The sequence below is a fragment of the Ambystoma mexicanum genome, chromosome 2q (genome assembly GCF_040938575.1).
Source record: "Ambystoma mexicanum isolate Mex_15411 chromosome 2q, UKY_AmexF1_1, whole genome shotgun sequence".
Classification (NCBI taxonomy): Eukaryota; Metazoa; Chordata; class Amphibia; order Caudata; family Ambystomatidae; genus Ambystoma; species Ambystoma mexicanum.
In genome coordinates, this window is record NC_090924.1 from 129,931,094 (window position 1) to 129,958,112 (window position 27,019).

A 27,019-nucleotide genomic window follows, 5' to 3' on the forward strand; every position below is an offset into this window, starting at 1 on the left:
TGCACACATGCCATAACACCACCTAGTAACCGTCATTGGAAGTGCACCTCCAGTACAGAGCAACATCAGCAAGGCATTGTGGGTATGCAAATTAGCTCAAATGCAAACCGTTTGCTTGAGAAAATTGCTTTTGTCTTACAGGGCTGGGCTACTTTATATTAGCTTAGTCAAGCCAAGACTGGCATTTCTCAAGACCGCAGGCAGATACATACTTGGTTTCTCCCTTATTAGGATTCATCAATGTAGTATAGCCTGACAGTCTTGTGATTGATGGTTACTAGGTGGTGTTGTGGCATGTGCGATTTGGCTCAAATGGGATATTGTACCTTAACATTTCAGGTGAAGATTTTTTTTCACGCCTTTTTGCAATCCACCATTTATATATACATTTCTGAGGCTTGTGGAATCTGCTTCGATCGCATGCTGTACATAGGCCGACATCTAGTGGAAGCTGCAGAGTATTACAGTTTGTTTTTCGAAACTCGAAAATGGGTGTCAACACAGGGCGTGCCGGTAATACTATCCCTAGTGTGACGTCCACTGTACCCATGATCCCTCACGCGTGTAGGACCCTGAGATTGTTTTTTTCCCCCATACTTGTCGGAAGCATTGCGCGGAGTTACCTGGCTCTCAGCCATATTTTGATAAAAATCATACTAATTTCCCGTTCTTTCAATATCACGTCGAGACATCGAAGTCGAAGATTGACGCCGGTTCGAAGAACAGACAACCGTCGAGAGCTGCACGACGGACTTTGGGCCTCGGAAGGCCTCTGGCCTCGGCCCGGGCCTCTGGCCTCGGCCCGGGCCTCTGGCCTCGGCCCCTCAGGTAGGGAGAGTGGGGGGTGGAAACAAACTTTACACTCTTATTATTCCTACACACATGAGCCTGCTGCCACAGGGTGCATATGGAGGGTACCCCATTTAAATTTTGCCCCAAGTGCAACCGCAAGTACCCTTGGGTTGACAAACACGCCACCTGTAACCTTTGCTTGCCGAGGGATCACCCCGAGGCGACCTGCAAAGCGTGTAGCCTGTTCAAGGCTAAAACACTAAAGGACCGCTCAACCAAACGTTGGGCCCACTACGCCAGGCAACGCGAGGCCATGGAAGCGGAGGGCGCCTTCAGTGATGGCAGCGACGCCGTACTTTCGGGCGGCGAGGGCAAAGGGGTGTCGAGAGACGCCCAAGCGCAAGTCCCCAACCTCGGAAGATTGTCCGGCTGGGCAGTTATGGGGAACACACCCAGCGACACAAGCGCTACCCACACCACTTCTACACCTAAACACTCGAAGTCCAACCGAGACTCGACACGCGTGTCAAGTTCTCGGAAAGAGGCATGAAGAGAGCGGTCCACTGAATCGGTGTCCTCTGGGCGTTCCAGGTCAAGATCGCCGCACGACACGAGGCAAACATCCACAGTTGCCAAGAGTGCCTCACTCACCAAAGTCAGTAAGGTATGCTCGCCAGAAGACGAATCCGACCTCCAGCCCCAGGCCGCACACCAGAAGTCGCTCCGGCAGACCTTTCGGCGTCGGCCCCCCCGAGTCCCGACGTGCGCACTCGAGAGATAGACACCACCCTCGAATCTCGACGCCAGGCGTCGAAAAGCTCTGAGAAGGTAAATACTTCAGGGAAACGCTCTTCTTCTCAGGGGGCGGGGGGTAAACAGCATAAGAAATCGCTCTCTTCTTCTACATCACATAAAGACAGTTCAAAGTCTTTAGAAAAGCATAAATCCAAGACCCCTGTCCAGGCCCTTAAGGAAATGGTCATTCCCAACTCCAAAAAATGGACCAGTGAAGATATAGACAGGGTAATGACTAGAATGTCCTCCCTAGGTGACTTCTACTCCAAAAACCCAGAGCACTTCCTCACCTATATCCCGGACAGTGCTACTCCTTCAGGGTCCAAAGACCCTCAGCCCCCTAATAAGAAACCTCGGGTTGAGGCTCCAACTCAGGGACTGACTTCAGACCCTTTTTACATACCGCCATACACTCAGTATGGTGAGGATCAGTATGATGAGGATCCAGACTTGGTAATGTTGGCCTACCAAACTGGGGTGGACTATTATGGGGATGACTAGGGCCAAGGTGGGGAGGAAGATGACGTTTCGGAAGTCTACAGGATAGACTCTCCTGTTCGCAAAGGACCCCAAGTTACCGACTCTCCGGTAGACAACCAGCCCCTCCTAAATGAGGTCTTGGCTAGAGCGGCAGAGCACTTAGGCATAGACACTCAGGGGGCGCAGGAAGAGAGGGACTTTGCTGAAGAACTAGTGGGAGAGAAGAGACCCATTGCTCAAGCCATTCCAATTCTCAAGTCCATCCAATGGAGAATTGACCCTTCCCTTCTCGCTCCTTATCTCACCAGGGCCGATTCCCCAGAATCGGGAAATTGTTCAGGGCCTCACAGTCAGATCAGCTTTACATAAGAGGGCAACTGAAACCTGACTCTTTGGTAGTCGCTAACACCAGAAAGAGGGCGGGGACACCTCTATCATCATCTGAGGCCCCCGCGGACAAGGAGAGCAAAAGAATTTACGGGTTGGGAAGGAAGGTAACCTCCACTTCCGCTTACCAGGCAAGGACTGCCAACACCACCACTCTCCTGGCAAGTTACGATTGCCACCAGTGGGAGCAGATGGGTGTCCTCATTGACTCCGCACCGGAACCACTTAAGGGTCAGTTGGCACAAGTCGCGTCGGAGGGGAGAGCCGTGTCCGGTTGCATCCTTAAGGCAACTTTTGACGCTGCGGATAACGCCAACTTTGCCAAAAAATACAAAAAGGAAATTATTCAACCGAAAAAAGATTCATTCAATGATAGAATCAGTAAAGCCAACTCTAACTCCAAAGAGCTCTTCACCATTCTCCGTGAATTGGAAAATCCTATTGCCCCTACAGACAATGTCCCCAAGGACAAATCCTGGTGCACTAGTATCCAAAATGCTCTAGCAAAAAAAATCACAACCCTTCAATCTAAAATTGCTAAGAAAAAAGCCTCTTTGAGCCCTTGTGGAACTCACACCACCCCATTGAAGGAGTTACTCAGCACACCCACCCAAAATAACGGTAAACCCTTCAGGTTTACCAATATCTCTATATTGGAAACTGAAAAGGTCATTCTGTCCCTTAAACCGTCGAATTGCCAAGGTGACAGTTGCCCTGCGCAAATCATCAAGGATGCAGCCAGAGATCTAGCACCCTTCATCTCGAAACTTATCAATGCCTCCTTCAACACGAGCACTGTACCCACCAACCTCAAAGAATCCTGGGTTCTCCCCCCTTCTCAAAAAACAGACACTTGACCCAGCTATCCCCACTAACTACAGGCCTATTACTACGGTCCCATTTCTCCTTAAAATCATTGACAGAGTAGCCTACCTCCAAATCCAAAACTATTTGGAGACGCACCAACTATTAGGCTCACGGCAATCTGGCTTCAGACCACTGCACGGTACTGAAACGGCTCTCATTGACCTCAAGACACAAATCGACGAGCTGAAGGATAAAGGTAACACAGCTATGCTCCTCCTCCTTGACCGATCAGCGGCCTTTGACCTAGTGGATCATGCAGTATTATGCAACCATCTAGCGTCTGCCGCTCACTTCTCAAGTGAAGCTATAGCATGGGTACAATCCTTCCTAGCCAACCGTACGATGAGAGTGTTCTCCCCTGTAGCGGCAGCGGACCCAATCCAGATCACTTGTGGTGTCCCACAAGGCTCATGTGTCTCCCCGACAATGTACAATATCTTTACTAAGCCTCTCTTCGACAAACTTGACAAATTAGGGGTAACCTATACGAATTATGCGGCCGATACACAGATTCTCATACCTCTATCAGGCAACTTTGTCGAAGACACAGCTCTAGTAAACAAAATCTGCCTCCTCATTCAGGCATGGATGGCCTCCCACGGCCTCTGCCTAAATGACGACAAAACTGAGATATTAATACTGGGGTCCGACTCAAAACTGAGTCCTAAATATCGCAATTTCAACATAGATGGTAACACAATCAAGGTGGCCACCGAGGTAAAAACTCTAGGCTTTTACCTCGATTCCACTTTATCTCTTAAAAAACGAGTTAACACCCTGGCATCCTCTACAGCGTACACCTGTAAATTAATCAGGACCTGTAGACCTTACCTCTCTAAAACTAACTGCATCATGCTAGCCAATGCATTAGTTATGTCCAAACTGGACTATTGCAATGCCCTCTATGCAGGTGCCAACAAATCCATTATAAATAAAATGCAAATCCTCCAAAATAACGCTCTTAGAGCAGCCCTTGACATACCCCATAAAGCACATATTTCAAACGTTAGGAAAGACCACCACTGACTCAAAATTAGCGACAGAGTCCTGCTCAAGACACTATCGCTTACCCACAAAGGGCTCAACAACACTGCTCCCCCCTACATCTCGGCCAGACTGACTAGAAAATCATCCAGTCACCACACTAGGGCTACTAACCACTACCTGCTCGAAACCCCCAGATTCAGACGATCCAAAGCGGGCGGAGCAAGCTTCCCTGTCAGAGCTGCCCAGGCCTGGAACGCATTGCCCATTGCACTGAGAGCTAACCTACCCTACTCTAATTTCAGATGCAAGGTAAAAAACTGGCTCTGGACTAACGACAATTAATTCTCGTGGCACCCAACGACCACGATACCCTTGTCTAAAATGATTCTGCTCTCACACCTTTACCTGTACACTCTCTCAAAACTGTAATATGTTAGTTTTTTCTGACATGTACTTACCGCATCGTTATGTTTTTTTATACTCTGTATGTAACCTAAGCTTAAGTAACCTTGTACCTGCTGCGCCTGGCTACCCTTGGGTTTTGTGCGCATTATCAAATAAACAAACAAACAAACAAACATAGCAGAGAGCACTGTCATTAAGAGACATGCTTGGTTAAGACAGTCAGGGTTCAAACCCGAGACACAAGCATCCCTAATTGACAAGCCGGTGGAACAGGACCTTCTGTTTGGCAAAGCGGTAGAGGACGCTTTAAAAACTGCCAAAGACGAGTATGGTACTCTGAAATCCCTGGGACAGTTGCCAAACAAGCCCCCTAATCAAAGAGGGAATGGTAATTTTCGTCGCCCCAGCGGCCAGAATTCCCAAAGGGGCTCCAATTATACACAGGGACAGGGTACATCATGGGCTACCAACCATCAGGCTACCCAGAGTTATGGCAGAGGAAACAAGAGGAGCCGTGGTAGAGGTAGAGGCAGCCCGAGCAGAAGCGGTGGCACGCCTCCCGCAAAACAGTGACGCTCCGCTCAGGGTCCCTTCTCACGCATCCCCAGTAGGGGACGCATTTCCAACTTCACCCAAGCTTGGGAAGGGATCACATCAGACAGATGGGTGCTGTCCACAGTGTCCGCAGGATACTGCATAGAACTGTTAGAGCGTCCCCAAAACCACCCTCTACGTCAAAAAGTACATTCCTTAGACCACCAGAAGATCCTCCTCGAGGAAATTGTCAATCTTCTAGCAAAGGACGCGATAGAACTCGTCCCGGGACACCAGGTAAACAAGGGTATCTATTCAACTTACTTCCTTGTGCCAAAAAAAGATTTGACAATGCGCCCAGTATTAGACTTGCGCCCTGCAAACAAGTATGTCAAGCCCCAAAAAAGTCACATGACTACTCTCCAAGAGGTAATCCCCCCCTAAAAAAAGGGGGATTACATGGCAACATTGGACATGAAAGATGCCTATTTTCATATTTACATGTTCCCAGCGCACAGAAGATTCTTGCGCTTCAAGGTGGACAGTCGTCACTACCAGTTCAAGGTGCTGCCCTTCGGTATAGCCTCGGTTCCAAGGGTATTCACCAAGGTACTGGCGGTGATAGCGGCACACCTACGCAGGGGGGCAATCCCAGTGTACCCTTACCTGGTTGACTGGCTCATCACGGGGGAGACCCCAGTAATTTGCAGATCAAACATTCAAATAGCGATCAACTTCCTCTTCGAATTGGGTTTCTCCATATACGAGAAAAAATCAAGCCTGGTGCCAAGCACCTCCAAACAGTTCCTAGTAGCTGTCCTAAACACTCAAGTGGGGTTGGCCTTTCCATCAGAGGAAAGAATTCGGAATCTACTATTGAAAATTCCTCGATCAGCCCGGTCGCCAGTTAAGGGTGCGCAAAGCGATGCGTTTGCTAGGCATGATGGCGTCATGTATTTACCTAGTCCCCCACGTGCCTGCGCATGTGACCCATGCAAGAATGGTTGGCGAAACTGTGGTCTCAGGCAAGTGGTCAGTGGGACGATCTAGTGATCGTTTCGCCAACGCTTGTACAAAGTCTTCACTGGTGGATGAGCGAGAACCTGTCAAAGGGGAAACCCTTTTACGATCCAGAGGTACAGGCTGTTGTCACAACGGACGCATCCCTGTCAGGGTGGGGAGCACACCGCCATCACCTCACAGCTCAGGGTCTCTGGTATCACACAGTGGCCAAGAATCATATCAATCTGGTAGAGCTTCTGGCAGTATTCAGAGCGCTTCGAGCGTTCGAGCCCCACCTGTTGAACCTGTCAGTGCAGATCTTAACAGACAGCACGACAGCAATGTTTTACTTAAACAAACAGGGAGGGACTCGTTTGCCAAATCTGTCCAAGCTTGCCCAGAAAATTTGGATATTGGCACTCAGACGGAACATCTACCTGTCATCTCAACATGTTCCAGGGGATCTCAATTCTCTAGCGGACGCTTTGAGCTGGGACCCCCTCCCGGAAGAACATGAATGGTACCTACACAGAGAAATCGTAGAAGATCTCCTCTTCTCACAGTGGGGTTTCCCCACTATAGACCTATTTGCCACAAGCGAAAACAGACAGTGCCCAGGATTCGCATCCGGGTTTCCCCAACCAGACTCTGAAGAGAAAGCACTGTGGATGAACTGGTCAGGTATGTTTGCCTATGCTTTTCCACCAACTCCTCTGTTGAAGAAGGTGGTCAACAAGAGGCACAGGGAATCGATGACTCTCATCCTGGTTGTTCCCATGTGGGCGAGACAACCGTGGTTCCCACACCTACGCAGACTGGCGGTGTGCAAACCCATCAGACTCCCGTGCTGGAACAACCTACTATCCCAGCACCAAGGTCAGATAGTGCATCCTCAACCCAGCTCAATGAACTTGGCAGCATGGCTCCTGAAGTCATAGAGTTTGGACATCTCAACCTACCTCAGAGATGTATGGACATCCTAAAAGAATCTAGGAAGCCAAACACGAGGCACTGCTGCTTTGATAAATGGAAAAGATTTGTTATCTGGTGCCAGAATAAACAAATCAACCCAGTTGATTGCACTCCTTCCATTATTGTCACCTACATGCTCCACCTGCTGGACACAGGGTTGGTATTTAATTCACTGAAGGTACACCTGGCGGCACTGTCTGCATACACCACCTCCCATAACAAGGTATCGTAGTGGAAAGTAACAGTGGTTAAAGCCTTCATGGAAGGGGTAAAGAGACTCCACCCTCCAATTTCTAACCCACCACCAGGATGGGACCTTAATGTGGTGCTTGCTAAACTCATGGGCCCCCCCTTCGAACCCATGCATAAGAGCAGTCTCAAACACCTGACCTATAAAACTGCCTTCTTAGTAGCCATTACATCCATAAGAAGGGTCAGTGAAATTGAGCCTCTGTCAGTGCAGGATCCTTTCTTTACTGTTCATAAAGATGAACTGGTTTTACGAACACACTCTAGGTTTTCACCTAAGTTTATTTCTGAATTCCACATTAACCAGTCCATTGAGCTTCCGGCTTTCTTCCAAGAACCCAAAAGCTCTGCTGAGGTGAAACTGCACACTCTAGATGTGCGAAGAGCGGTCCTATACTATGTGGACAAGACCAGGCCGCTGAGGAAAACGGACCAACTGTTCGTCTCAGTAGCTCCATACAGAGAGGGAGATCGCGTCTCTCAAAATGGATAGTCAGTTGTATCCAGCTGTGTTACTCCCTTTCAGATAAGACACTGCCGTTTATGCCAAGAGCCCACTCTACTAGATGCTCTGGCGCCACTCTTGCTTTCATTGCAAATGTACCCCTTGACACCATTTGCAAAGCAGCTACTTAGAGCTCTATTCACACCTTTACTCAGCACTACTGCATTGACACTCATTCCAAGACAGATACTCAAGTGGGACAAGCGGTTCTAAGATATTTATTTGCTCCTGACCCTTCTTACATCCCACCTCCTTCTTCTAACACTGCTCGCTAATCTATGCACGGCATGTGATCTAAGCAGATTCCACAAGCCTCCGAAGGGATACATTACTCACCGTAATCGTATTTCTGATGCTTGTATCTGCTTAGATTCACATGCGCGCGCCCTTCCTCCCCTCTGAGAGAAGGCGCATGGATGCTTGTAGTCTTATCTTTCTATCTATCTGCTTGGATAAATCTGTACTCGCGCTACTCCTCATGCTACCTCATGTCAGAAAAAATACAATCTGAGGGTCCTACACGCGTGAGGGATCATGGGTACAGTGGACGTCGCACTAGGGATAGTATTACTGGAACGCCCTGTGTCGACGCCCATTATCAAGTTTCAAAAAACAAACTGTAATACTCCGCAGCTTCCACTAGATGTCTGCCTATGCACAGCATGTGAATCTAAGCAGATACAGACCGAATAGGGCATTGTAATGCGCTGTCAGTCCTCCCGCACCCACACTGCTTCACGCAAGTGCTATCCCTCAGTTATCTTTTCTACATAACCTAATTGAGACTTAAATTCAGCATTTCCTTTTACAGTATAACCCTTATCTTTGGCAATGGTTGAGCCCTGCTTAAAATGCAATAGCAATATGGATGAAGAAGATGTAAGTCTCCTCTTCTTGCATGTACTTGCAGGGATTCACTGAGGCAGGACAGAACATGAAAGCCGATGAGGAGAGGTGCTAGAATCATATAAGGAAACAGAGAAACACCTCACACATCCTCCAAGGTTACAGTCCTTGGCCATTATCTGTCAGTGTCCCACAGAGCGTCTGGTTTATCCTTAAAAGATCTACCCCTTGATGTGATGTTGTCGGCTTCCAGAAAGTACTTATAATAGAGGATGTGTTTAATATTTTGGGGATCTTCAGTGTTGATACATCACTCATCATGCAGAAACATATCAACGTTGTTGTGCTTATTATTATCAAGAGCACTTTAAAGGTCTCCACAGTTTCTCTTTCTGCTAATCCACCTCTTTCTAAACAGAAATGACAGTCTAGGAACCTTTGAGTCCTAGTCTGTATGCCACCTCCCCTACAAACTCACTTTAATTTGCCAGACTGAGATTCATAGAGCGCAATAACCAGAGGACATTTTTGCACCTGATTGCCGATAGCTCGTACACTTTTCTTTCTAGGCATGGTATCCCTTACATGACCCGAGACTCATCCGAACCAGAATGGGAAAGAATTACAACCGTTGTCTAGTTTGAATGGTAGGCAGTGAAGACTTGGTATGTCTTCTATTGAGATAGTTATCTCATTTGCTAACATGACAAAGCCCCAAACAGAAGCTTTGGTTTAAATTTCTACTGTTGCCACCCATATTGGTTATTTTTGGTTATTTCTTAAACGCATTGGATCCTAAAAGCAATGTATTAATCCCTCTGTCCCCCGCCTCATCCGACTTTCTACCATTGTCCTTTTAATTCACTGCCCACTCTTCAACATCCTTCAACATCCTCGTTTTGTTTGCCTCTTGGCTCTCTCAATTCTATTTTTTATTTGACTCTATTACCACTGATGCCCCTTTAGCACTTGTTATGAAAGATGTTTCTTTTTGAAACTTTTCATTGACATCAATGGAATCCCAAGATATTTGCTATGGCTTCAACCCTAGACTGAAACTTTGGAGGTAAGTAAAGTCTTTTTTCTTTACTGCCCTTGCATAATTCCTGTTTTGTTTTACTGTAGTACACACAGGTATAAGCACATTACTGCACATTCAAAAATACTGAATGCGAAACGTGGATTTTGCTGTAAAATCCACAGCAATTATGAGGGGTTGGGGGAGTAGGTTAGGGTATTAAATTATGTGAGGGGTCTATGGGGATGGAGGGCTGTGGGGAGGGCGGTGTTTCCCCTGCATATAATTGCACGAAAAGCATACAAAACAGTTGGCATTTTAGAATTTGGTTTTATGAATTTGAAGTAATCGCACAGATCCATAGACACATAGCTTTACAGTGAAGTGCTGCACTTGTACTGTTGACAGATTGCCACTTTGCAAGGGTGTTAAAGCCCTGGCTTTTTGACTTATATTAAATTATTAAAATTATATGGGTAATTCCATCTCGAAGTGTAATGTGCCAATCTGATTATCCCTTCATAAGCTCCATGCCAAAAACATAGCGTTCACCTGTACATAGTGTACACCTGTGCCCTGCTGCATCAGTAGCCTGCAGTGTCTGCTCTCCAGTGACACAGAGCAGGTTCAGAGGTCAGATGCCCGGGCCTTCAGGGTACCACAGTTAAAGGATATTTGGCAGCCTTGTCTGTTTTCAAAAGGTCCCCGGATCAAGGTTCTTTCTTCACTATTCCGGTCATGGCTCAATTCCTGTAGGGCCTTCTCAATACATTTCCTCAAATCCCTTTTGTTGTTCCAGATTGGGATCTTAATCTGGTTTTGACTTATTTGCTGGCGGATCCGTTCAAGCCCATGCACTCTTGTTCCATAAGGCTGTTATCTCCTAAAATAGCTTTCTTGGTTGCAATACCCTCAGCCAGGAGGGTTTGTGAATTGCAGGCATTGTGCTGCAAACCTCAGTTTTTACAATTCTATTGGGAGAAAGTTTCTCTTCAAGTCGGGCTGGCGTCCTTCCTAAGGTAGCTTCAGAGTTTCACCTCTCTCAATCTATTGATTAGCCTGTCTTTTACCCTCCACCACATACCTTGAAAGAGGAAGAGCGGTTCCACCGTCTTGACCCCAAAAGAGTCGTAGGTTTTTATGTGGCTCGTACATCCGAGTTTCGGAAGACCAACCAGTTGTTAGTTGCCCATTCTTTTTCCTGCAAAGGCCTCAACATAACCAAACAAACCCGTTCTTGTTCGATTATTTTATGTATATCTGAATGTTACCAGTCTGCAGGCAGGGAGCTTCATCCCAGTAGGGGGGTGAGGGGGATCTCACCCTTTACAGCCCTACAGAGGGGAGTTCCTGTTATGGACATATGTCGTGCGCCCATTTGGTCCTCACTTTCATACATTTGTCAAGCATTATTCTTTAGATGTTGCACGTGGCGCTGATGCACGATTTGGTAGAGCAGTTCTGCAAAATCTGCTTGTTTAACGATTTCTGCCCTCTGTTATACTAGCAGCTTGGGGAGTCTATCAAGATGAGGAATCTGCGGGAGAAAAGCAATCCATTGAAGGAGAAATGACATACCGTAATGATCTTTATATGGATTCTTCTCCTGCAGATTCCTCATCGCCCCTCGCATCCATCCCTGCTCAGTAAGTTCTTGTGGCTTAACGCTTCTGTCCAAGAGAGGAGACAACTGATGATAACTCGAAGGTGCCAGTTTCGGTATTACTGATCACCTAAAAAAATTTAAAAAATAAAAATTTGACATTTCTATTTTTGTCCAGCATTGGATCTTTCATGGATTTGCATGCTGTGAATATTCCCGTCGTCAGGCTGGGAACCTCAGTAATTGTTTACTTAGCGTTTTCCTATGGAAAACTTCGACACTCCAGTGTCCTATCAACGTCCTTTTTGGGTGCTTTAGCCACCACCAATAGGATGTAGGGTATAAATAGTCCCGCCCCCACGGCTTCCCTTCAGATTTCAACCGTCTCCAAAGTGTTGGGATCACCTCATGCTCGTTGTAATTTCTGCACGTGTTGGCGCGATTGGTGGCGATGTCTTCAGGAAAATCGTTGTTCCAGCCCTGTGATTTGTTGGCTGAGGAAAGTGTATGAGGGGGACAGACATATGGACTGCTTCTATTGCCTCTACCCCCATCACTCGGCCGAGTCTTGTGAGATCTGTAAGGGGTTTTCACAGAAGACGCTTAAGGACTGCAATCAGCGGATGGTGTTGGCTGAACAAGGGTACCTACCCTTCCTTGGAGGTGGGGTTGGTGCGTAGCTAGGCATCGGAAAGGCCGGTTCAAGCGGCAGATTATCGCCGGTCAGCATCAGCTGAGCCTCCGGCTAAAAAGTCTTGGCCTGTCCCGGTGGAGGTCCGTAAGAGTGGTCGCTCCTCTTCGAGTAAACACCTGTCGAAAGGGGCATCTTCGTCCAAGCATGGTCGGTTGGACCAGTCACGAGGGTCTGGAAGTAGGCCCGAGAAGTAGGCGTCTCAGGTGAAGGCCAAGAAAGACTTGTCGAAATGCTCCTTCAGGGGACCATCACAAGTCCTCCTCTAGTAGAGAGTCGTCTAAACATCGGTCCAGTGGTGCAAAGCAGGCCGGATCGCCTGAAATAACTACACCGCAGTTTGCGGTTCAAACTACGTCATCATCGACGGGAGTCCCGTCGTCGACAGTCCCTTTGTCAGCTCCGATACCGTCGACGGTGGTGTCTTCGGCTCCGGTAGGATAAAGAGGCCTGATATTGTCATCGAGGATGGACACAGACAACTTGCTACCGACGAATGCGTTGTGGCAGGCTTCTGCTTTTGACTCTCTTCTACCAGACACTATTCTACAGCAAGAGACTGCATCGGAAGCGGAGGACGATGGGGATCCGGTGTTGGTCCATCGATGTCGATGGGTGTGGGGGCTGGTCCATCCGGTTACCCTCTGGTGAATCCGCAGGCAATGTTATCGCCCCAGGTGCTGTCCACGTTGCAATCTCTTTTGGGCCAGCTGGATTCCAGACTGCCTCCTCTGAACGTAGCTCCAGTTGGGCCTACCGTCGACGCAGCAGGTGTTCCTCTGCGTTTGACGGCTTTGGCTGAATTGCCGGCACCCCTGCAGGTGAACGAAGATCGTCCACGTTCCCATCCTGAGGAGGGTGAGCTGCGGGATACGGAATCGGACAGTGTGCCTAGGGAGACCATGTCCACTGGCTCGTCACCGTCGAGGGATCCGGCGTGGGATTCGGACGTTGAGATGGAACTACCTTGTTGTCCGGCACAACCGTCTCCGCCCGATGATGTTGGGGCGTTTCACGCCATGATGGTGAAAGCATGTGTGGAATTTGGGTTGGCTCCTGAGGAGGAGCGGAAGGAGTGTTTCCTGTTTGACCACATGGGCAAAAGACGAAAATCTGTGTTCGCCGTGCCTATCCTGGACCACGTGTGGCAGGAGGGCCTGCGCACAATGCGACACCCCTTCTCGGAACCAGCTATCAAAGGGAGGCTGGAAAAGAAGTTTAAGGACGGACTCTGCACCGAAGTGCTTGGTTTCACAGCCCACTTCTTTTTTTTTAAAAAAAAACTCTTTTTTTTATTAATGGTCACGTATAGGCCGTCACACCACAGCACATCTGTTTAACAGTTACATCAGGAGTAGAATATCCGTTACATTTCACATAACAATATTATGAAGACAAGTCAGCATCGGCAATCATGTTACATAGAGAGGATCTGAACGGGCCCCAAATGTCCTTGGGCCTGCATGCCGAGGGTCGGGTTAAAACAAACTGTTCCTCTGACTCGTTGACATGTCAGTTCTTGAAGAAATTGGTTTAGGGTGGGCGGGAGAGAACTTTTCCATTTCTGTAAAATACATTTTTTGGCAATAGCGCATGCAATGTTAAATAATCTTCTAATTTTCTCTGGTTGCTTGCCAATGTCCCCAAACAAGTATTTCTGAGGAGTCAAATCGGGGGGAACCTCAGTGAATTCTTCCAGGAGTTCAGCCACCGCCCTCCAGAATCCCCTCAGTACCGGGCAGTCCCAGTACATGTGAAAGGATCCAGCCTGGGGAGCATTACATTTAGGACAGGCGTCAGAGGCATCCGGTGCAAACCTTGCGATTCTGGCCGGCGTATAATGTAGCCTGTTCAGGATTTTAAATTGAATAACCCTTAGACCAGCATTAAGCGAAACCTTCTTGGATAACGCACAATAGTTGGTCCATTTCTTTTCTTCAATGGTCCCCTGCAAATCCGCTTCCCACTGCTCCTTTATCTGATTTAATGTGGGGGTATGAGCTTGCACGACTGTGTACAACCTAGCAATCCCCAGGCCATTTTTAGATGTTACCAATTGCACACATGGATGGGGTGGGGGCTCATCCGGGAAGAGAGGCCACCTCTTTTGGAATGCAGACCTCATACGGTAGTATTGCAACGTTTTCAGGGGGCCACCCCCCCAGTGCCCTCAGCAAGAGACCCTGGTCTGCAAAAACACCATTCACAAACATGTCACCCAGTTTCATCTCCCTGTTAGGGTCCCAGGACTCCTGTATGTTAGCATCATGCGTGGGGGGTATGCCCGGGAAGTCCCAAAGCGGCAGCTCTGGATTGTAGGGGGCCTCCACTCCCAGCCTCTCAAATATCGCCATCCATTCCCTGACTGTACAGCTAACCGGATTGTATGCACATGTGTCTTTATACTTTGGATCGCAAATAACGGACTGTGTATTCGTGGGATGTGTGGTGTGTTCCTCTATCCATGCATGGGGTATATTGTTCTCGTCATTATACCAATATTTTGCAAATTGAGCTTGGGAGACGTAATAGTAAAGTTCGAAATCGGGGGCCGCTATCCCTCCAGAGGCATAGGGCTCTGCCATTTTCTCCCAGCTAATCCTAGCAGTCTTACCGTTCCAGAGAAATGTTACCACCATGGATCTAAGCCTGGAGAAGAAGGCCCTGCCCGGCCATATAGGAATATTAACAAATGGGTATAAAAGTTTAGGGAGGACCACCATTTTAAGAATGGCAACACGGCCGGCTAATGAAATTGGGAGCCGCCCCCAAATCTGAAGTTCGGAGCCTATTGCCTGTAGGGATTCCTCATGGTTATCTGCGTAGAGTGTGAGCTTGTCCCTGGAGACCAGTATTCCCAGGTATCTAATGTGGTCTGCGGACCACTTGAGTCCCACTGTGTCTGTAGGGCATCGGGTGGCAGGCGTTAGGGGGAATATTTCTGATTTCGACATATTTATGGTGTACCCGGAATAGTCTGCAAACCCCTGGATCTCAGTCATGACGGGTGCTATATTAACCTGAGGTTCCCTGACATATAGTAGTGTGTCATCCGCGTGAAGCGAAATGAGTTGGGTGGAGCCCTTCATAGTGATCCCTTTGTCTGAGTGTCTAAGACGGACCGCGGCCGCCATAGGTTCAATGGTCAGTGCAAATAGGGGCGAGAAAGGGCACCCTTGTCTGGTCCCCCTTTCCAGGAGGAACATCTCGGAAATGGCTTTATTGGTCAGGACACGGGCTCCAGGTTCCGTATATAGGAGTTTTACGTATCGTATCGCCTCAAGCACCGAAAGGAGATAGACCCACGATACTGAGTCAAACGCTTTTTCAGCGTCAAGGGATATGGCCACTGCGCTCCTCGCGGGGTCGATCTGCGCCATGATACCAAAGAGTCGTCTGAGGTTTAGGGCTGTAGATCGAGTAGGGACAAACACATTCTGATTGGGGTGCACTAGGGTCGGGACTGCCGGCAGAAGGCGATTCGCCAGGACTTTTGCAAAGATTTTAGCGGCTGTTTATGAGCGATAAGGGCCTGTAGGACGAAACATCCTGTGGTGGTCGCCTGGGCTTGTGGAGTACCACTATTATGGCCTCTCTCCTAGTTGAGGGCAATCTGCCGGATTCGAGCGCCTCCTCCCACACCTCTAGTAGTATCGGCACAAGTTCCTCACGGAACTCCTTGTAAAATTCGGCGCCTAACCCATCTGACCCCAGTGCCCTGCCTGTTGATAGATCCTTGATTGCTTCCCCAATTTCTTCCATCGTTACCGGCTGGTCCATTGCCAGTCGCACCTCGTCCGGGAGCCTAGGGAGGGAGAGGGCCTCAAGATAGGTCTTAATTTCTGCGGATGTTTTCTTATCTTGGTTAGAGTATAACCTCTTGTAGAATTCCATAAATTCCCCATTAATGTCTTTATCCCCAAGGAGAACCCTCCCCTGTTGCGTGCGTATGCTTGTGATCTGTGTGGGTTGTTTATCGTGTTTGATTAGGTTGGAGAGCGCGCTGCCAGCCTTATTGCCCTCCCCGTACCTGCGTGCCCGAATCGGGGCCGCAACATATCGGAACTCCCTCAAAGCAAGCTTGTCAAATTCCTGGAGATGTGTGTGTATATCAGCTAGTACTTTCTTGTCTTGCGTATTTGAATATGTTTTCTCAAGTGCATCTAACTTCCCTTCAACTGACGATAGTTTGGTCCTCACAGCCCTTAACATACCTGTAGTTCTAGACATCAACAGACCCCTCATCCAGATCTTGAATGATTCCCACACTATCGAGAGTCTGTCGACCGATCCGATATTATTGGACAGAAACTCCGAAATTTCAACATGAAGTGACTCCACCACCCCGGGGTCACATAGCATTCCACCAGACATTCTCCACCTCCTGAAGGGACTCGGGGTGTTCCGGAATAGTAGTTCCAACAATACTGGGGAGTGATCGGAGAGGGTGCGGGGTAGGATTTCACATCGCTCAACTGAGGGCGTCATAGTCGTGGAGACCAACCAGTAATCAATCCTGGACTCTGAATCATGTACCGAGGAATAAAACGTGTATCTTCTACTGCCCGGGTGAACCTCCCTCCACGCATCAACCAGTGAGAGCTGTGCAATGACATGTCTAAGGTTCAATGCTGTCCTGCTTGGGGGTCTCATCACCGCATGTGAGAATTACCTGTCCCCACTGCATGGGTTTCCTGCAGCATCAGTATTTGTGGATTATGCCTGGAGACGTAGTTGGATATCTTCCTAACCTTAACTGGACTGTTCAATCCCCTCACATTCCACGTCAGCAGCTTGACCTGCAGCCCGTCCCCAGGGACCCGAGATGCAACATTAGCCATTTCCAAATCTGACAAGTTCATAGTGTTCGTGCCATGCAGACAGTGCCAGCCCAGCCGCGACCAAAACTTTACTTTTCCACCAACAGGCCGTCCCCTTCCATTCTCCTTTTAGAGGTAGCTCCAGAAGGCAGCCAAAACCCTCAACAAAATGTCCCCTTGAGTCCATCCAACAACTGAATGTAACTTTCTCTCCACCCTGTCCCACCCGTCCCCCCTCATCATCACCCCCAACTTGACGATGTAGCCCATACAACTTATGGAACATTCCACGGGTGGCCATGTTGCTTCACATGGCCGCCGATCAGGTCCAACAGCTCCACCAACCAAAGTGCCTGGTGTACCTTAATCAGTTACTCATAAGGGCCCCGGGCCCACGCCGGGTCAATATGCAAGTGCTTCTCATTCCACGGGTCTGGACCTGTTGTTTTGTGCTGGTCTGCCCCCTCTGGGAGGAAGGGGTATGGAAGTTTCAATATAATGCATGGCCTCCGCTGGGGACTCGAAGAAATGGGCCCTGCCCGCATGTTGAAGCCTCATTTTTGCCGGGAACATTAAAGCGTATGGGATCTGGCGCTCTCTTAGGAGCTTCTTGACTGACTCATAGGACCTTCTGCTCGCTTGTACTCCAGAGGAGAAATCGGGATAGAAATGTATGCGACTTTCCTCATAGTAGAGGGGTCCCGCCTCTCTTGCTTTTCGTAGGATTGTGTCTCTGTCTCTATAGGTTAGAAGCCGAGCGATTATGGTGCGTGGTGGCGAGCCTGGTTTAGGTGCAGGGGCCAACGTAGGATGTGCTCGTTCCACCAAAAATTGTTCAGAGAAGGCCTCCAGTCCAAACAGGGTTTTAAGCAGTGTCTCAAGATGTGTCTCCATTTGGCCCTTTCCAAAAGATTCCGCTACGCCCACCACACAAATATTATTGCGCCTAGAGCGCGATTCTAGGTCCTCGCACTTGCTCTGTAGCTTCGTCATACTTTCCTTAATTTGGGTGATATCGCGGCTATGGTGCGCGATAACGTCTTCATTAGTGCTGATAGGGGTTTCAGTTTCCATTATGCGTAGGCTTTCATTCTCCACTCTAGCCTTTAAGGAGCCGATGGTAGAGACTATGTCATCCAGCTTTGTGTTTATCGAGCGAAACCCGTTTTGAACTATAGCTGTTAGGTTGTCCAAATTCTCACTGGATTCAGCAGCGGGGTTCTCGGTGTCGGCCGAGTGGGCGTCGGCTGACGCGGCCTGCCCCTGACCCCCCGTGTAGGCGTCCATGGGGCCCTTCCTCGGCTTCCCCGGAGTCTTGGTGCCCTTAGCCTGCCTCTGTGGTTCCCCCATGAGTAATGGCGTTCCAGGTGGCGCAGCACACCGTATTCCAGTTACCAGTAGGGGTTTGGTTTCCCGTCCACTCGGAGACTGGAGCACACCGCCTCAACAAGGGTGGTTGCGGGTCCGATTTTAGTTGCTGCCCGGCCAACCCCGTGGCATCCCGCGGGGCCCCCTCTCCGCCCAGCCTCGTCTCCTTACCGGTCGTCCGTGTGGGTATTACTACTGCGATTCACATCGGGTGCCTCGCCCCGCACCGCCCTGTAGGGTTTGTAAAGAGTTCTATGGGGCTGCGGAAACCACCACCGGGGCCTTGAGCAGGTACGGGCCGGAGAGTCGTCCACACCGCAGCAGCCCAGAAGTCGTATTGTGTCGCCAGAAGAGTGTCAGGGCAGAGCCGGGACAAAGCTCCTCCCCTTTTGGGCCCAGCCGTTCCGCGGCTCTGTAGTAGACTGCTCTGGAGCTCGCCTCCGGATACCTGTCACTCCGCGTGCCGGTCAATCTGAATCCTGCCGTATCTCCGGCAACCCCAGACCCCGGGCCTCAGGATTTCGTCTGGTCACCCACGGGCGGCCGGGCAAGCCCCCCAGCCTGTCCGAGCCGAAACAGGCAGCGCTGGACGGATAAACTAGCTCAGGATTTCTCAGTGGAGCGGGAGCTCTTAGATCAGGCGGCCATTTCCAACGTGCGCAACAGCGCCCCCCCTCACAGCCCACTTCTGAGTTGGTGGTTTCAGCAATGGATAGCCGCAAAGCCAGGAGTCAGCACCAATGTATTACCCCTCCCGATAGTGACGCCAGGAGACAGGATGCCTTCGGTAAAAAGGTTTTGACTGTGGGGGCGACGACGGTGAAAGCGGCCAATTCTCTAGCGATCATGGCTCGCTACGATCGTGAGATGTGGCATCGGTTGGCTCCTCTGCTGGAACATCTACCTGAGGAACACTAAAGCGGCCATGATGTTGGTACGCGAAGAGGAGGCGTCCAATTATAGTATTAACATTGCCGTGGACTTCGTGGGATCTGGTTTTAAACAGATTAACAACGGGGTAGTGCTGCGTCGACGGGCCTAGCTTAAGTGCACGGACCTTCGCCCAGAGGTGCATTATAAAGTTTTGGACATGCCATGTGAGGGGGAACAGTTGTTTGGTGAGAAAATCGATGAGGCCCTCAAGGGTATGAAGGAGGACTCTGAGACTGCTAAGTCGTTGGGAGCCTTGCAGAGTGGGCGCTTGTTTTGTCCCGTCCGTGGGGTGTCAGGAAATGCCCGGTTTACTTCCCCCAGAGACCGGGGCTACAGTCGGTCTGGTTACTCCTCCCAGGGGTATAGGAGGTCGGCGCAGTCGATGCAAAAAAGTCAGGATTTTTAGGCCTCCAGGTAAAGAGCGGGGCAGGCCTCTTCCTCCAAAGGAAGGCAGGCTAAGCCGCAGCAATGACTGTCCTCGGGGAAATCTGCTGGGGGGCAGATACGTGGACGAGTGGTGTAAGATCACGTCACACCGTTGTATGTTGGACACAGTGGGTCTGAGCCACTCCCTGGAGTTCGTGTTCCCCAACCCTCATTCCTCCAGTGTATACCATACAACCCCGCTTTCACATTCTACGACAGGAGGTGGTACTTATGCTGCAGAAAGGGGCTATAGAATTGGTTCCTGTAGCCGAGAAAGGCCAACAGGTTTATTCCCATTACTTTGTGGTGAAGAAACCCAATGGCAAGCGGCGGCCCATACTGGATCTCCAGGCGTTGCATAGTCTTGCTCAACGCCCGAAGTTCAAGATGCTCACGCTTCAGGAGGTCGTTCGGTCTGTACAGCCGGGCGAGTTTCTGGCCTTGTTTGGTTTACAGGACGCATATTTCCATATCCCTATGCGTTGACGGCAACACAAGTTTCTGCGGTTTGTCGTAGGAGAAGATCATTACCAGTTTCGAATGCTCCCGTTCGGATTAAAGTCGTCCCCCAGGACGTTTACAAAATGTTTGGCGCCAGTAGTGGCGTGGCTCCGACGGGAAGGTCGCCATGTTTACCCATACTTGGACGACTGGCTGGTACGCACTTCGTCGCCGGGGAAGGCGCAGGAAAGTCTTGGCGCTACCATGCAGCTGTTGCAACGGCTAGGCTTCGCAGTGAACTTCGAGAAGTCCTTTCTGTCGCCTTCCAAGGACTTGGTTTTTCTGGGGGCAGAGTTTCAGACTCAGCTGGGGCTTGTGAGGCCCTCAGGCAAGAGGGTTTTGAAGCTCAAGCAAAAAGCAGCAGAGTGGAAGATCGGTACAAGGGTGTCGGTTTGGCCCTACATGTCACTGCTGGGGGCCATAGCGTCCTGCATTCCGCTGGTGAAAAACTGTCGTATCTTCATGTGGCCGGTACAGGAATTCCTCAGCGACCGGTGGGCTCAGCGTCGCGGATCGTGGTCCGACAAGGTGGTGATCAACGGTGATCTGGTGGAAGCACTTCGATGGTGGCAGTGCTCGGACAATCTGGTTCGGGGCATGCTGTTGCTGAAACCCGAAATTTCACTTTACAATTGTGACGGATGCCTCTCAGACAGGATGGGGAGCGCATCTCGAGGACTCGCAGGTCCATGGCATGTGGTCTCGGGTGGAATCACGTTTCCACATCAAGGTGCTCGATTAGAGAGCAGTACATTGGGCCCTAAAATCGTTTCTGCTGCGCATACACGGGTCGGTGGGGAGGGTTTTGACAGACCATACCACCACAATATTTTACCTCAGGAAACAGGGGGGCACGCATTCCAGGGTGCTGTCGAAAGAAGCACAAGACCTCTGGCATTGGGCTCTGTTGCACGACCTTGGCATTGTGGCCTTTCATCTGCTAGGGGTGTTGAATGTGCAAGTGGATGCGCTCAGCAGGGAGGTGAGCCAGCTACACGAGTGGCAGCTGAAGAAGCAGCAGGTGTCCATGCTCTTCCGAAAGTGGGGCCGTCCTTCGTTGGATCTCTTCGCAACGAGGGAGAACAAGCAGTGCAAGGAGTTTGCCAACTGGTGGACTCAACCCGAGTCTCTAGGGGATGCGGTCTCGTTCCCGTGGACAGACCGGTTCGCTTATGCATTGCCTCAGTTTCCGCTCATTCGACGGACCCTCCAGCGGATTCAGAGATACCCATGTCGTGTGTTTCTAGTGACCCTGTTCTGGGCCAGGCAGCCGTGGTTCTCGGATCTCCTTCCTCTGTCCGTGGCAGAGCCGATTCGGTTGGCAGTGACGCCGGACCTTCTCACTCAGGACAAGGGCGCGGTCTGGCACCACGATCCGGGATCTCTCAGCCTAACGGTTTGGCTCCTGACTTCTCAGAGTTTGGGCTCCTAAAGCTTTCTGATGACTCAACGCATTTTGGAGGCAGCAAAAGCTCCTTCCACGAATGCCTCCTATGCGTGTAAATGGAAAAGGTTTTCTGTGTGGTGTAAGGGCCAACCTGGAGTGGACCATTTGAACATTTCGCCGGAGCAGGTTTTGCCATCCTTATTGCAGTTAGCAAAAAAGGGTCTGGCATTCTCCTCCATAAAGGTACACTTGGCAGCAATCTCTAGATTCGCTCGGAAGCGGCATGCATCACATCTGTTTAGTGATCGTCTCATCAAGCATTTCTTAAAGGGGTCGTTTCGGACCTTTCCTCCAGTCAAGAAGTTCCCTCCGGTGTCGAGCCTTAATGTGGTCTTGTCAGGTCTGATGAGACCTCCGTTTGAACCAATGTCGTCGACGCCTTTGCAGTTTGTCTTGGAAAGTGGCTTTTCTAGTGACCATTACTTCGGCCAGAAGGATGTCGGAGTTGCAAGCTTTGGCTGTGGACCCTCCATACTTGAGGTTCTTCAAGGACAAGGTGGTGTTGGCTACTAATCTGCACTTTATCCCCAAAGTGCCAACAACTTTTCACAAACTCTCTTCTATTGTGTTGCCCTCTTCTTTGCTTCAGCCTCCACGCCTGCAGAACGATCTTTGCATTCGCTGGATGTGAAGAGGGCGTTTAAGTTTTATTTGAATCATACGCAGGAGTTCAGACTTTCTAAGCAGCTGTTTGTAGCTTATGGAACGTCTGTCAGAGGACGGGTAATCTCCAAGAAAGGACTTTCTCGTTTGGTGTCGTCTATCTCATTCTGCAACGCTAAAGCTGGGAAGCCTTTGGAGAGGAACCCGAGGGCACACTCGACGAGGGCTACGGTTTCGTCAGTGGCATTATGGTCGGGGATTCCTCCTGTGCGGTGCCGCATACCTTTACTCGACATTACTGTCTGGAGAGGCAGCATGGTGAGGATGTGCAGATGGGACGGGCAGTCCTGCAACGCCTGTTTCAATAAGGTAAAGCCCACAGCTTCGGGGTATTTGTTGTTTGAACTTGATCACCGAATGGGTTTCTTGTCTCATGTATGTGGTTCTGTTTCTATATTGGTTTGCATTTGCACTCCGCCATGTATGATGGATACTGCTATGTAATCTATTCGCACCATGTGAATCCATGAAAGATCCAATGCTGGAGAAGGGAGTAGTTTCTTACCTGTAACTCCATTTCTCTATAACTCCATTTCTCCAGCGTTGGTATCTTTCATGGATTCACATGCGCCCGCCGACAGCCCCTGCATGCAAACCTGAATTGGGTTGCCTCCACTTTGGAGGTTAAAATCTGAAGGGAAGCCGCGGGCAGGGCTATTTATACCCCACGTCCTATTGGTGGTGGCTAAAGCACCCAAAAAGGACGTTCATAGGACACTGAAGTGTCAATTTTTTCCATAGGAAAACGCCAAGTAAAAAATGACAGTGGTTCCCAGCCTGAAGACGGGGAATATTCACAGCATGTGAATCCATGAAAGATACCAACACTGAAGAAATGGAGTTACAGGTAAGAAACTACTCCCTTCTAATCTACTAATTCCATGGGTTCTCCCTGTTGGGATCTATCCCATTGTCAAATTTTTTGCAGACTAGTTAGCCTCCCTGCCGTTATTTTCCTCTGCAGGGTTCAGGCACAGGGAAAAAAGGGGGTAACTGAAGCATAGGGCATAGTAACGTGGTATATATACGACACCTGATGTTGCGTCCAGAGCCGACGATCGAGCGCCCAGCAAGACGGATAGACGGCCGAGTCGAGGTTCACTACGTCCCCTGTCGAAGTTTGCTGAGCAGCATAGCTGGATGAAGATATCTATCAATATGAGGAAGCTACAGGAGAAGAATCCATAGAAAGATCATTACTGTAAGTAATTTTTCCTTTTCTGTAAAATTGAGCATGTCACCATAAGCACACTTCATATTTGGTGCAATGCTGCCACCCAAAATGCCAGCAATGCACAGCAAACATTTTACTTGCAAGCTACTGCAAACAAAGTTGGTTTGAAGGAAATATCAAGTAAAAGTTTCAAACATCCCCATACTCGCTAGCAAGGTCGAGTACCATGCAAATGGTAGTCGCCCTTCATAAAATCTACACGCCAATGCGATTGGGCTACTAGATTTTGCGAGCCCTGCTGGGAGTTTGAGTCTTTCAAATACTTAGGGATTCAGATATTTCATGAGATGGAAGGGACATTTGTGCACAACACAGGTAGCGCTCTTGCTGGGATAGGGAATGCCATAAACTTGTGCAGAATGGTCATCCTCCCTAGACTGTTGTATTTTTTTGGCTAATATTCCCGTTATGGTTAAACACGTCTTCAATAAGTTGGATACAAAGATAGTGTAATTACTGTGGGGATCTGCTAGACTCAGGGAAGCATTGGCGAGACTGCAGAGATCCTATCTGACCAGGGATTTCACCCTGTCGGTCTATGAGCTGTATTTCTTAGTGGCCCAATCGCAGATTGCTGTGAGGTGGAATGACTCTCCTGATAGCGAGCTATGCAGACTGCCGAGGGGGGTCTCCCGAATCCTCGTCGACAGAATATAACTACTCTGTGGTGCGATGGGGTGAAAGTTGAGGCTTCTATTCCTGTGTACTAGTTTTCCTATTGCATAACTACTTACCTTCCTTTTAGGTACATAGGTTAGGTATGTGCATAACCAAAGGTGACTATATATGTTTTATATTTCTCCAGCATGGGGTCTGGCATGGATTCACATGCGCATGAATATTTCCCATCCGGCTGGGAATCCTCGGTAAAAGAAAGAACAGTTTCACTTTAGCTTTAAAACTGTATTTCTCCTCTAAACCAATCACTGTCCTCTACATCATACTGCCCTCATCCAATAACAGTCCTCTCCCTAAGCTCCACCCCTGGTGGCCATCTTCAGATATTTACACCACACATCAGTGCTGGGAGTCCTCTTGTTGCTTTCTGAGCTATTTTCATATTTCTAGTGTTTTATCTGCAAATCTAGTTAGTCTTTGTCTGATTTTTGTCTTGTCGTTCCACCAAAGGTCAATTACTAGCAGTGGGGACCCGCTGTCGGCGAAGATCGAACTAAATCAGGTCTTTCATCGAGTTTTCCAGAAAGTCCGGGCTTGGGCCTACTGCATGCCTTTCTGTAATGGCCGAAGGAAAAAGATGCCACTTTAAACTTTGCACCAAGTGTGGTTTAAGGAACATGTATGTCGAGGTTCGACACCACAAATGCCTGTATTGCCTGCTTCAGGACCATGATGAAGAGGAATGCAAGGTCTGCCGGGGATTTTCAAAAAAGATGAAAAAAAGACTGTTAAAGCAGACTGGCAGCCTGGTTAAAATCGGGTAAGGCTTCTGACTCGGCTTCAGGGCATGGTCACGCTTCTCCCAGGTCTGGCCGGTCCCATGAACGCGCTCCCTCGGAAAAGAGGTTGAGCTCCCTTGAGGACACCCTGCCCAGGGGGTTCCAAAAGAACGCCAGGCCACACGATGTGGCTCCCAGTGGGTTTGCCGCGACTGCGGGTCCCAGCGCATAAAGGACAAGGTCGCTGTCACCACCTATTCCTACGGCGAGCCCACCAGTGAGGGGGGTGCTCCTTCTAAGAGAAAGTCATTAACTCTGTCCACCTCTGCTAGCCATCGGCGGGTAAGACGTCAAAGGAAAAATCAAAAGGTGGCCCTTCAATGCTCCACTCGGCAACACTGTCCATACCGACACCTCAGCCAGCCAGAACAACTTCAGCATCGACGTCCATGGCCACGTCCACTAAGGCTCCTACCTCTCCGTCGACAACCTCGTTCATGGCCATCACTTCTTTGTCGAAGGGGGAGGGGGGCTAACTACAAAGGTATTGTCCATGTTCACGACCATAGCTACTCCTCGAGTGTTGCTGCCACCAAGGCCGTAAGACAATTGTTGCAGTGCCTGCAAAGGCCCCTGGGATGGGGATTGTTACTCTGGCTGCCCGCTCCAAAGGTCACCCAAGGCGTAGTGGGGAGGGAGAGCTCCTGCAGACCCTAAGAAGGGTGCAGACACGCAGGCTTCCCCAGAGAAGCCGGTACATATTTATGCCAGCTTGAACGAGGGGGAGGATGATCTGCTCGAAGGTTAATATTCCGACCATGAAGGGGGGGGGGTCATGTACCTGTCTCAGTGGCAGGGTCCCCGCAGAGAAAGTCCAGTTCACCACATCTCTGAAGGAGGCGCATCAGTCAGGAACCTTCATCACTCGTTCCTTTCACACCTCAACCAAGGAAAATACACAATTGAGAAAAACTGACTACCCCACTCTATGTCCAACCAGTACTGGCAAAGTGATCTACAGATTTATTGTGAACCTGGCTTTCACCTTCAAATTAAGTGAGCCAGATTTATACAAAACATCTCGTATTTTGTGCAGAAGGAACGGAACCATACAACTCAATTAATACACACTAAACATGACCATTTTTCAATATGTCCATATCAATTTATTAAGTGTTAGGATCACTTTAGAAAAGTTAAAAAGGGAGAGAGATAGAAAAACAAATCAATGAAACACACATTAATCGTGGTACATCAATATATCTTCTCGCTCACTTCTAAAAAACACAATGTTTCATAAGGGGTTTTGTTATCTTAATAGAAAAAACCACTCTGAACAATTCAGTAGTTTACAGACACCAGACTATATTCTTTAGCTAGTCTATTGTCAAGTGTCGACATGTTTCGGCCGTTTTTGGAGATAAAACACTATCCCTAGTGTCTCTGCAACCACTATCCCTAGTGTCTCTGCAACCAATACTTTTTAGGCCTTCTTCAGGACAGACAATTTCTTGTTAGTTGCTGGACATCTCTATTTCAAATCCCCCGTAACAGGATACTATCCTGGTTGTACTTGAGCTTTATACTAGGAGACCCCTAGTCGTAGCAGGTCTTAATTCCTGCTTCCCAGATGTCACAAATCAGTTCCGGTTTATCTTATTTCCTGGCAGTGTGGGAGACTTTCCTTCCGCTAAATATGGCTGGCCCGTAACAGAGTTTATTCCATTCGGTGCGCGGGGAGTACTTCAAAAGCTTCAAAATCTTCAAAATACTACACAGCTCGACAGGGTGGGAACAGCCCTCGTGACACGTACGTGTTGAAGTAGCTCAATACATTTCACCGATAACCTTACTGTTTACGTCCTTGTCCGGCGAGACTTCACGACAGCCTAGACGCTTTCGTGAAGTGTCGCCGAACGGCTGTGGTACGAGCCATCAAGTCACTTGTAGGCATGATGTCCTCACGCATCAACCTCATTCGCCTGTGCAGACTACACAGAGACCTCTAGGAGTTTCTGGGTGGGAGGTGGCTGTAGGTCTCAGGATCCTGAACGGACCAGGTCACCCTCAATGAGGAGTTTCGGCTGGCAATACGGT

At 49.2% G+C, this 27,019-nt stretch overlaps 1 protein-coding gene across 1 annotated transcript in view; it reads left to right on the forward strand.

Moving 5' to 3' along the window:
* The window catches only part of LOC138569235 (BOS complex subunit NOMO1-like), a 1,101,991-nt gene that overhangs the window by 352,373 nt on the left and 722,599 nt on the right, over nucleotides 1-27,019 (forward strand). The window lies entirely within an intron of this gene.